The sequence below is a fragment of the Trichechus manatus genome, unplaced genomic scaffold, assembly GCF_000243295.1.
Source record: "Trichechus manatus latirostris isolate Lorelei unplaced genomic scaffold, TriManLat1.0 scaffold00038, whole genome shotgun sequence".
In the NCBI taxonomy this organism is placed as follows: Eukaryota; Metazoa; Chordata; class Mammalia; order Sirenia; family Trichechidae; genus Trichechus; species Trichechus manatus.
In genome coordinates, this window is record NW_004443974.1 from 3,962,331 (window position 1) to 3,973,945 (window position 11,615).

Below are 11,615 nucleotides of genomic sequence, written 5' to 3' on the forward strand. Positions count from 1 at the left end.
GGTGGCAGTTGTGTTAGTAAGGCAGGACTGGATCTATGACACTGGATTGTGTTCTGAGGCAATCTCTTGAGATATAAAAGAGAGACGTGAGCAGAGAGACAGGGGGACCTCATACCATCAAGAAAGCAGTGCCAGGAGCAGAGCGCGTCCTTTGGACTGGGGTCCCTGCGTCGAGAAGCTCCTAGTCCGGGGGAACACTGAAGAGAAGGCGGCCAACAGAGAGAAAAAGCCTTCCCCTGGAGCTGATGCCCTGAATTTGGACTTTTAGCCCACTTTGACTATGAGGAAATAAACTTCTCTTCATTAAAACCATCCACTTGTGGTATTTCTGTTGTAGCAGCACTAGATGACTAAGACACATGGCAAAAGGGACTTTGGAGGTATGATTAAATTGAGATGGGGAGATTATCATGGATTATCCCAGTTGGCCCTAAATGCAAAGACAAGGGTCCTTAAGAGGAGTCAGAGTCAGGGAGAAGGTGATGTGGCCAGAAACCAAGGATTGCCACAGCCTCAAAGCTGGAAGATGCAAGGAACAGATGCTACCCTGGAGCCTCCAGAAGGAAACAGTCCGATAACACCTTGATTTTAGCCCCCTTAACACTCAGTTTGATCTTCTGACCTCCAGAACTGGGAGAGAATAAATTTGTGTTGTTTTAAGATGCTAAATTAGTGGTAATTTGTTAGCACAGCCATAGGAAACTAATACACCCTCTCTCCCTCTTTTGGTGATCAAATAAACACCTTCTAATCTCAAACTTTGCATTCTGGAGAATTCAAATTAAGGTGCACCTCTAATTTTCCATATCCAAAACAGAATTCATTGTCACCCTTTCAAATCCTCATCTTCATCCTAGTGCTCCTGCCTCAACTAGTGGGAGCTTCAAATACCAAGTTAGAACCCCAAGCATCACCTTGACCTCTCCCTCTCCTCCAACCTGCACACCCAATCAATCACTAAGTGCTGTGGAGTCTCAGGAATGCTGCCTGAATCTGGCCCTGCCCCTGCATCCAGCAGACCACCCTCTCTCCCCTGGGCCAGTGTAAGTGCCTCCTGACCAGTCTCTTTGCCACCAGTCTCTTTGCCACCAGTCTCTTCATTTATCTTCAATACCACTCCCAATTTTTTCCCTAAAAATAATGTCTCACTTCCCAACCTTAAAACCCTTTAAAAGTTCCACAAAGACCCCAGGATACAAACCAAGACCCTTAATATGTTGTATAAGTCCTTTTATAGCCAAGCACCAAACCCTTTCTCTAGCCTCATCTCCCAGTGTTTCCACCACCTTCCACCAAAGCCACACTGAACTTGCCCTGTTGTTGGAAACATCTGCCCTCCCTGGACACTGCATTCACATTTGCTATTCCTTCCTCTGGAATATCCTTCCTTTTATTTTCCTCCTAGGAATCCCCCTCCCCATCTTTTAATTTAAGACCTATATTAGTAATCTATGGCAGTATAAAAATTACCACAAACTCAAATGCTTCAAACAACATACATCTATTATCTCATAATTTCTACAGGTAAGGAGTCCAACCACGGCTTAGTTGGGTTCCTGCTCAAGGCAGTCTTCAAGGTGTTGGGCGGGGCTGGGGTCTCGTCTTAAGGCTCAACTGGGCAAGAAGCTGCTTCCAAGTTCAAGTGGTTGTCGGCAAAATTTAGTTCCTCCCAAGTGCTCAGGGCCTCCTTTTCTTGCTGGCTGTCAGCTGGAGGCACCCTCAGCTCCTTGATACATGGGCCCCTCCATAGGGCAGCATACAACATGGCAGCTGGCTTCATCGGAGCCATCAAGGGACAGAGACTGCTGTCAAGATGGTAGTGACACCCATCACCTCCGCCATATTCTAATGATTAGGAGCAAGTCACAGGTCCCGTCCCCACACAAGGGGTCTTAACTACCAGGTGATAGTGGTTGTTGGCAGCCATCTTAGAGCCTACTACCACAAGCCCTAATTCTGCCACCACTGGCGTCCCCGGGTCTGTTCTCTTTTGCGTTTCCACAGCACCCGCACCTCAGATGTAGTCCTGGTTTCTCTCTCATAGCTCACACAGCAAAAGCTCCTAAGCACAGTGTTTTCTGCTCACTGCTGGTTTCCTGCAACAGAGCTCCTGCGCTATTCATGTTGTATTCCCAGCACCAATCACAGGAACTCCCAACCACACAGAATGAAACGTCACAACTACCCCCTCCTAGGCACGGTTTCCGTTTCGGGAGTAGGAGGAGGTTGGATGTTCACAAAGTCGGATTTCTATAAATGTACCCTCTTTACAGCTTTCTGCTTGTCATAAAGAACATGCTCGTGCATTTGACAATGCAACCAAATGACTATTCTGTTTGCAACTGAACTCAAGGCTTAGGTTTTATTAGTACCTGGTGTTAGCCTAAAGTAGCTTATATACTAAAAAATTCAGCCACTGTTTCTATTGAAATTTTTAGACAAGGGATAAAAGAAGTAACATTTATTGAACTGATGTGCACAGCACTCCAACTCCTACATTTCCTGTGAAAAGAAGCATTATCATATATCCCCTTCACAGGCAGGAAACTGAAGGTTTAAGTAATCCATTCTCGATAGTCTGAGAATTCAGGTTAGTCTGGATGATCCATCATTTCGCCCCACCTGCTCAGTGCTCCTGGGAGAGGTTTCAGGGCCAGAGAGCAGGTCCAGGGCAGAGGAGTGGTGCTCCCCTGCAGCTCTGATTCCACCACCAGGCAAACCCATGAAGAATCAGGAAATGTCACTGCTGAGAGCTGTTGCTGCCCATCTGGCAAGGCCCAAGGACTAGGAGTAGAAGCCCGAGCAGCCCAGGGGCAGGGAAGATGATGGAGGGAGAAGGTGGGGCTGGAAACCCCAGTCACTTGATCAAGAGCTCACATGCACCTGAAAGATCCTCTAATCGTTTAGCTAATACATCAATTTAAAAATGCTCACTGGAAGAAAATTAGTTTGAAAAGGTGCTTCAGTGAACTTCATTCATTATGCCTATGTGATTTCCCCATTTTGCCTCAAAGGCTATCTCTGCCCCCAGAAATGCCTGATGACCTGGAAAATCCCAGAAACAATTGATTTATTGTATTCAGAATCCAAGTTACCCAAATCCTAAATCTAACAATAAAGTCTAATCCACCTGAAATCTCCACTCTATCCGCAGGTACTGTACAGTCCTTACCTGGTCAGCCCTTACCTGTACAGCCCAGCCCAACCTGGAGGTCATCCCAGAAAACACAAGAAGGGCAGGAAGCCACAGAAATAATATTTCCGTAGCTTTCTATTTTTAAATATTATCTGGTAGTTGTGAATGGTTTGCCGTGATCAAAGGATAATCTTGTTTTATGTAAAATGCCTCCACGTCTAACTTTGTTACCCATTCGTTTCAAAAATAATTACTGCAGCCCGCTTTTTCCCCTGCAGGGCTCTCTTGCAAGCACAAGCCCTGTCTTCTTCGGGTATCCCCCTAACGAAGCTGTGGGATGTATTAGAAAGGATCTCCCCCTGAGGAAGCTGTGTGATGTACTAGAAAAGGTCTCCTCCTAAGGAAGCTGTGTGATGTACTAGAAAGGGTTTCCCCCTAAGGAAGCTGTGTAAGTACTAGAAAGGGCCACAAACCTTTCTTCTTCGTGACTCGAAAGAGCTTATCTGGATCCTCCTGTGCTCTGTAAAATGAAAGGGTGAATAGATGGTCCCAGGGTTTCTTTCAGCTCCTGAGAGCGAGTAAATTGAATAGTCTTTTTAATCGCCTCACTTTATAATTTTTAAATATGACTCTTACTAACTTGCAGTCAGTTAAGTCCCTCCAGGCAGGTACTTGAAAAGAGAACATAATATCCACTCCAAGGCAGAAGAAGCAAATAAGCCACCCTTTTGTCAGAAATGTCATAGCTCTGGAAATAACTGGAACTGAGCCCGGTGGACAGTGGTTAAGAGCTAATGTTGCCAGGTGAAGACCCCAGGTTTTGCTTGGCATGACTTGTTATAGCCAATAAACAAGAGGCCAAGGTGGGAGATCAGAAGGACGCCTTTATTTCGTTGTACAAAGAAAGGAGTAACCAGGGCTGTTGCCTCCAAGACTGCTAGCAGGCAGCTTGGGGAGGTGGGCTTTTACAGAGAGCAGACAAGGAAATGCAACTTCATCATGAATATTCAGGACTGACCTTCATACAGGCACTCAAAGCTTGGGGATGACTATGCATTTTCTTTAGACAAGGGTTCAATACCCCCAGGATGGAGGAAGAGGTTGATTTTCTTTCATTAGGATGTTAAGTCTCCATCCAGAGGCGGGTTGAGGCCATCTATGGCCCTTTCTGTGGTTATCTTGTCAAGGACAATTTCAGAAGAATGTGCAGTTTATTCTGCTTTGTATAGGAGGATAAGCCAGAGCAGATGTTTCTTAGAAGGGCTGGGCTCTGAGGCTGCCTGCCTCACTAAGGCTGCTACCCAAAAAGGTCAGCAGTTCGAATCCACCAGCCGCTCCTTGGAAACCCTATGGGGCAGTTCTTCTCTGTCCTATAGGGTCACTATGAGTCAGAATCCACTCAACGGCAATGGGTGGTGGGTGGTGGCACTTTCTCAAGCACTACCGACATGGATCTGTTTGCATTCAGAGAGTGGTCAGTGTGGCACGCTCTGGAGTCCTGTCTGCTTCACAGCGCTGGGAAGGCAGCGCCATCAGGAGCCGTGATTGTGAGGGCAAGAGGGACAACATCTGCAAGAGGGCCTGGCATGGCTGCCAGTGCATAGCAACTGTCAACAGTGTTAATGCCCCACAAACGCAGTCACAAGTTGTGCTTTGCTCTCTCTAGGGAGAACCACAGACTTGGGGAGGGGCCTCCATCCTATGTCTATGAACTCTAGAACTGGAGGTCTGGAAATGTCCACGACAAAAGGATGAAGCTCCAGAGACCAAAGCCCTGCAGGGCCGAGGCAGTCTGAAGGGCATCCGCGGAGCATCTTCTTCCTTCCAGAAGCTCTGGCTGCTCCTGAGCTAGCAGCCGGACCCCTGCCCCAACACACACACCTGCTAGAGCAAGGGGAATCTGAGAGTCGGGAGGCGTATGATGACTTGAGCTTCTGGGAGGTGCAGGAGCGATTCCTGACATCCAAGCAAGAAGCCTCAGGCCCCTCATCCCCAAGACTAGGAAAACCTCCATGGAAGCCACCGTGGGAAGAGCAGGAAGGAGCCCAGATGACACCAGGAGGAAGGCTCTGTTGCCCATTAACTACGAAAATTGAGCAAATCCCTTCACTCTGTGCCTCAGCTTCCTTGTCTATAAAACACGAACCATATCAGTTCCTGTCTCATTGCACTGCTTCAAGGACTCAAGGATACAGCAGTGCACAGCGTGGAGACAGCCTGGCCCACCGCAGCTCTGCCGTCTTAGCTGTGCCTAGAGGGGCTGCCGGGAGGATGCCCTGGGCACACTAAGAAGAAGCCGGAACAGATCTTGTCCATTGGATGCACAATCTCCTCTTACTGTATTCTCATGAAAAAAGCCATCAGGGAAAAGCCCCACACCCCTCTTGGAGAGGTAAAATTGCTCTTAGGCAAGAATTTTAGAGTTCCAGATAAAGAATCAGAACTGATATCCACCCAGGCTCAGCACCAAAACCGACGCTGGCTCCCAGGGCATCTGTGATCTAAGTTCTCAGGTTCACCTCCTCTCTCTAGCCCGGGGAATAGACATCTTATGATGATGTCTTTTTTGGCGAAGCAAAAAGTCTAATCAATTTATTTCCTTAACAAGCACAGTGAACAGTCAACAAATATCTATTAATCAAATAAATGATGTCAGTGGGTATTCGGTGTTTGTGCTAGGTATCTGAAGGGAATAAAATTTGGGGAGATAGAAATAACTTGTTGAAAAATAAGATTAAAATATAATATACAACCACAGGTCATATGTTAGAAGACATTGGAGGCTCATAATTTAATCTCCAATCCTCCATTCCAACAATAATAATAGTTTTAAAATTATTTTAAAGTTATCACCATGTTCAAAACAACATGAACATATTTATTCTTTGGACAGAGGTTGCAAGTTGGCAGGATGAGGACACACTGTGATGGGGACAGAAGCTACAGGTTTGCTGAGCTCCGGGACTGGTAACAGGCTGAAGCACCAGACGTTTGACCGCTGTGGTCAGCTGGCACCGAGAGTTTCCTTCATGGCAGGGGACTGAAGCCAAGCTCATCACAAGAAACCAGGAGCTGAAACAAGAAATCTACCCCTATGCAAAGAGGCCAAAATATCTGCAGCAACTGCTGCTCAGGACTGTGCCTGAAGAGAGCAGATTGCTGGGGCAGTAGGGGGGGTGCAGACAGCCAGGCCACCTGAAAATGGGCTGGACCACCCATTTCTCAATGACCAGGTCCATGCTATCCCCAAGTCACCCAGGCAAGAGGCCCAAAGCTAACAATGTACAAGCTGGCCCCTGGAAGAGAAGAGGAAGCAGCCACACAATCGCTGCCTACGAAGAACTGAGTGCAGGGTGAAAGAGATCAAAAATGCCCCATTCAGAATGAGTCTGCAGCTCAAAATGCCAAAGCCATGAGAAAGTCTGATAAATAAGACAGTCAACAAATGCAACAATCAAGACACAAATTTAACACTGACAAAATGCGAACAGAACAACACAAAAATGACTTTAAGTATATTTAAGATCCTCAAGTAAGTAATATTAAAGAACAAGAATAAAATATGGTTAAAATTGGGAATTGTGATTAAGAACAGATAAGTACGAAAAATAACAAACTAGAAATTCTTTTCCTTCTCTGCCAGCTAGACAGGCCGATTGGAGTGAGCGGTAGGCGCAGCCTTTGCTGTTAGTAGTTCTTGGTGCTTTGACGTGAAAAGAGGCAGCACAGTCATTTAAACTTGATCCAACCTCTTTGCATCTTACAAAGTTAAACAGCTAAAAGAAGTAAAATAAAAAGGCAATGTCTGTGGAATGAACAGTGCATACTGGCGGCACCTGCCTCATTACAAATCGCCTGCTTGCATCTCCTGTTCGATTGTTTATTTTGAAGGCAGGAGATTTTTCTCTTGGGTTTCTGTCTTCTTCAATTTTGACTTATCGAATTTCTCAGTCTCAGCCATATTGGGTTTGTCAGGCATGGTTGCAAAGAAAGCGAGCAAGGCACTCAAGCGAGCAGAGTCCAGTCTGTGCAGTATAATTTTTGTTTTAAAGTTAAATGTATTTTAAAGAAATTAAGAGGAAAGAAATAGTCTTTTCTATTTATTCACGTATTTACCATTTCCTGTGTTCTTCATTCCTTCCTAAAGATACAAGTGTCAGTCTGGTGTCATTTCCCTTAACCTGAAGAACTTTATAGTGTTTCTTTTTTTCTAAATTTTATTTATTTTGTTGTTGTTGAGAATATACAGAGCAAAACATATACTAATTCAACAGTCTCTGCATGTACAATTTAGTGACATTGATTACTGTATTTCTACACAAATAACGCATACGTTCTGTGTTTGTTTGCGGGCTTCCCCCTCCACCCACAAGGTATATTAATAGGCGTTGCTATGCCAATTTTTTTTTTTACATGTTTCTGTGAAGAAAAATTGGCATAGGGTGCTTGTGAGAATGCCTGCAGGGGGCGGCGGAGACATAAAAATACAGTACATTATTCAAGTTGTGCAACCATTCTCATCCTCCTTTTCTGAGTTGTTCCTCCCCCATTAACATAAACTCATTACCCCCTAAAGTTCCTATCTATTCTTTCAAGTTGTTTTGTCAATTTGATCTCATACAGATAATTCTTAAAAGAGCATAATACTCAAGGCAGACCTTTTTCACTAGTTAAGCTAAACTATTTTTCAGTTTTAAGATGACTTCAGGGGATATTTTAGGTTTAAGGTTTACAGATGATCTCAGAGCAGTAGTTTCAGGGGTTCGTCCACCCTCCATTGCTCCAGAAAGTCTAGAGTCCATAGGAATTTGAAATTCTGTTCTGCATTTTCCCCCTTTTGATCAATATCCTTCTATGGAATCTTTGATCAAAATGTTCAGTGATGGTGGCTGGGCACCATCCAGTTCTTCTGGTCTCATGTCAAAGGAGACAGTTGTTCATGGAGGCAATTAGACACACATTCCACATCCTCCTCCTATTGCTAACTTTCCTTCTTCCTCTGTTGCTCCAAGTGAAAGAGACCAATTGTTGTGCCTTGGATGTCCACTTGCAACCTTTTAAGGCACCAGGCACTACACAAGGAACTAGGAGGTAGAACAGAAGCACTAAACACATTATTAGGCCAATTAACTAAGACGTCCCATGAAATCATGACTATATACCTCCAAACTAAGGAATCAAATCCTATGAGGTGTTTGGTTGTACATAAGCAGCCTCAGCAGCTACACTTCTTTTTGGTCATTGTTGTACATATATCACACAACTTTCACCAATTCAACTTTTTACAGGCAAACAACTTATTGACAGCAATTATAATAATCAGCTGTGCAACCTTACCCTTAAACAATGTGATGTCTCCATCACCATTAACCCCCCCCAAAGTAACGTATATTTTTGAGCAGAAAAAATATATATGTTAGATGTTATGTGTAAAAGGCAGATCATTCTTAAAATTTCAAGCCAGAGTAACTATGGTGCACTGAGCAGATTTGTGCAAAAGTGGCTCTGAGAGCTCCATCTGGGCTAGCCAGGAACCTGGGACTCTCCTTGCTTCCAGACAGAGGGGAACTGCAATCAAGCTCAGCTTCCACAGAGCTGGTGGCCTCCTGCCAGCAGGAAGCATTGTTAAGTTCCCACGGACCCCAAGGATCCCGAGTTCTGCATAGCTCCTCATCTGACTGCCTGTAAATAGCTGCCACCCAGCCCGGTTTGTGAGAAACACACAGACATCAAGCATGCCCGATCAAAAACCAAAAACAAATAAACAAACTAGTTGCCTTCAAGTCAGTTCTGACTCATAGTGGCCCTATAGGACAGTGTAGAACTGCCCCCTACAGTTTCCAAGGAGCAGCTGGTAGATTCGAACTGCCGACATTTAGGTTAGCAGATGAGCTCTTAACTACTATAAAAAGGTAGAAAAACAGGACAAAGTCCCTCCACAGAAATTCAGTCCTGGTCCAAAGACCTAACAAAGCCCCACCTCTCTGTGGGATAAGGGGGAATTGGGGGACACATGCCTTTGATTTTCTTGCCGACCCTTGGTGTATTGAAATTTCCCCTTTCTCCAATAAAGGCTACTTCCTAACCTATCCTGTATGACGTCAGATTATTTGGCATTTGGTTATCTCCACTGTCAGTATGAATAGTAGGGTTCAGAGACAAGGAATGACACTTAGTTTGACAAGAAGCCCTGTCAGACAGTTAAGTTGCTGCTTATGATTTCTGAATTTAAAGCACACTCCCTTGACATCCTAATCACACCAGAATTTGCTGAGAATACGAATAGTCTGTAATGCTCAGTATAATTACTGCATGCTCTTCTACTTTCTCTTGAGTTGTCAGCAGGCCTTATATTAGGAATATATTGAAACTTAAAATGCCAGGGCTCCTAACAAGAAGGGGGAAAGACTACACAAGATAATATTGACTATTAACTATAAGCTAAAAAGTCAGAATACATTTTCCTGTCATTTATTTTTCTTTTTATTGTTAAATATAATATATATGCATAAAAGCATATAACAGAATTACAGTTTAAAGAATAATTATAAAGCAAACCCCTCTGTAACTACCACCCAGGCCAAGCAATATTGTGCTAGTATCCCAAATACCACCACTCCCTCCTGTGTCCCTCCTGGACCACTACTCTCTCCTTCCCCCTTTGAGTTTCCTCTTATACTGACTTTGGTGATAGTAGTTTCTTTGTTGTCTTTGTAGTTTTACCACTTCTGTATATATCCCTAAATACTATACTATACTGTACCATACTGTACTATACTATACTGTTTTGAAAGTTAGATAAACAGAATCATACCTATGATTTGTGTGTATGTAAGTGTTCATGTGTGTCTTGCTAGTTTCAGTAAATATTATGTTGGTGAGATTCATCCAGGTTGCAAACATGCAGTTTGTTCATTTCATAATTATGTAAGACTTCTTGGATAGATCTATGAATGAACTTATTGGGTCTTAAGTAGGGATATGTTCAACTTCAGTAAATAATGCCAAACTATGTTACAAAGTGGTTTCAGAAATTTATCCTGCCACCCAACAGTGTATGAGAGTCCCTGTTGCTCATATTCTCTTCTAACCCAGGGGTTAGAGATGATGCATCTAACCCCTGGGGAGCTGGCTCATTGGATGCATAAGGAAATGCAAAGTAACAAGAAAAAAAAAGAAAAATATGCAATTTCTTGGTTATTATTATCTGTAATAACTAAAATGAAAGTAAGAAATGGGCACGCTTAGATACTGGTCAGTCTAAACTAGAGCCTTCATCTTAGGGCCTCTACCAAAGGAATGTGTTGGGGAAGATCCTGACACCGGGCTTACAGAATCTGACCAGCCTCAGAGCCATTTACAAAAGGTAAAGTTATGCTGAAAAAACAGATAAAGAAGGCTAGACTGATTCCCAGAAGAATAGTGAGGACATGCAGAGGGGAGAATCAAGGAACTTGTCCCAACAGGGTGGAAATTTTTAAGCAGTTATTAATAAATGGAGTCAATAAAGCAAACATTGATGGGGGAAAAAAGAAAGGGAAGAGTCAAGAAATTCATCCCAGTAGAGTGGAACTCTTTACAAGTTTATTAAGAAATGGAATGAATAAGGTGGACATTGCTGGGGTTGAAACAAAGCTCTTAATGCAGTATTATTGAAGATTGGGTGGATCAATAGGAGCCCCTGCTTGTCCCTCAATATTAAAGGGGCATAAACAAGTCTGCACCCCAGTATAGAGGAATTTAAAAAGCCAGAAGGTAATGATGACAATGAAAAGCCTAACCTGGTATCACCTGGAGCAAAGGGCCAACAAATTAATCAAGATAAAGACTGAGGAGAGGTCAGGTGTCTTGAATCAACCCCTACTGGGGACCCAAGGACTTAAGCATATGAATGGGTAAAATGGTCAGAGGGTGGCAAAGAGAAGATTCTAGGACTCTTTGACAGGGTAGCCCCATGCACAGTGGTTCCAAAACCTGTTGGTGAAGCTCTAACTTTGGCTACAATTAGATCTGGAAAATATAGAAATGCAACAGTTGATGGAATTAAGCCTTTACATGAATGTACTATGCAGATGAATATTGCATTTCCTCTACCTAGAACTGCAGAACAGACGCATGTAAATATGCCCTTCAGTCAATATTAATTGCACGTGCTAAATGGGAACCAGTAAGATTGCCTGCGCCCACTCAGGTCAGTAATTTAAGCTGTAGTGCTGGTATAGACAAAGCGTCTGTATGATACCCTGTGTGGAGTGTAGACTGTGGCTTATGCTGAAAGTCTGTGAACACCACCCAGCCATGATATTGGACTGAGACTGTCACTATGACCAAAGGACATAAAATAATCTTGAAAGCTAAAATACCCATAATATCTTGAGTGATGTCAGAGAAATGCTCTAATAGAAAGGGCAATACCCAGAAAAGTTCCATAACAAAATGAACATAGTTTATATAGGAACATGCTACCAATGGGATGCAA

General features: G+C 43.6%; 1 pseudogene; it reads right to left on the minus strand.

Moving 5' to 3' along the window:
• Positions 1–6,980: 6,980 nt before the first annotated feature.
• LOC105756240 (thymosin beta-4 pseudogene) lies at positions 6,981–7,416 on the minus strand (annotated as a pseudogene).
• Positions 7,417–11,615: the final 4,199 nt, after the last annotated feature.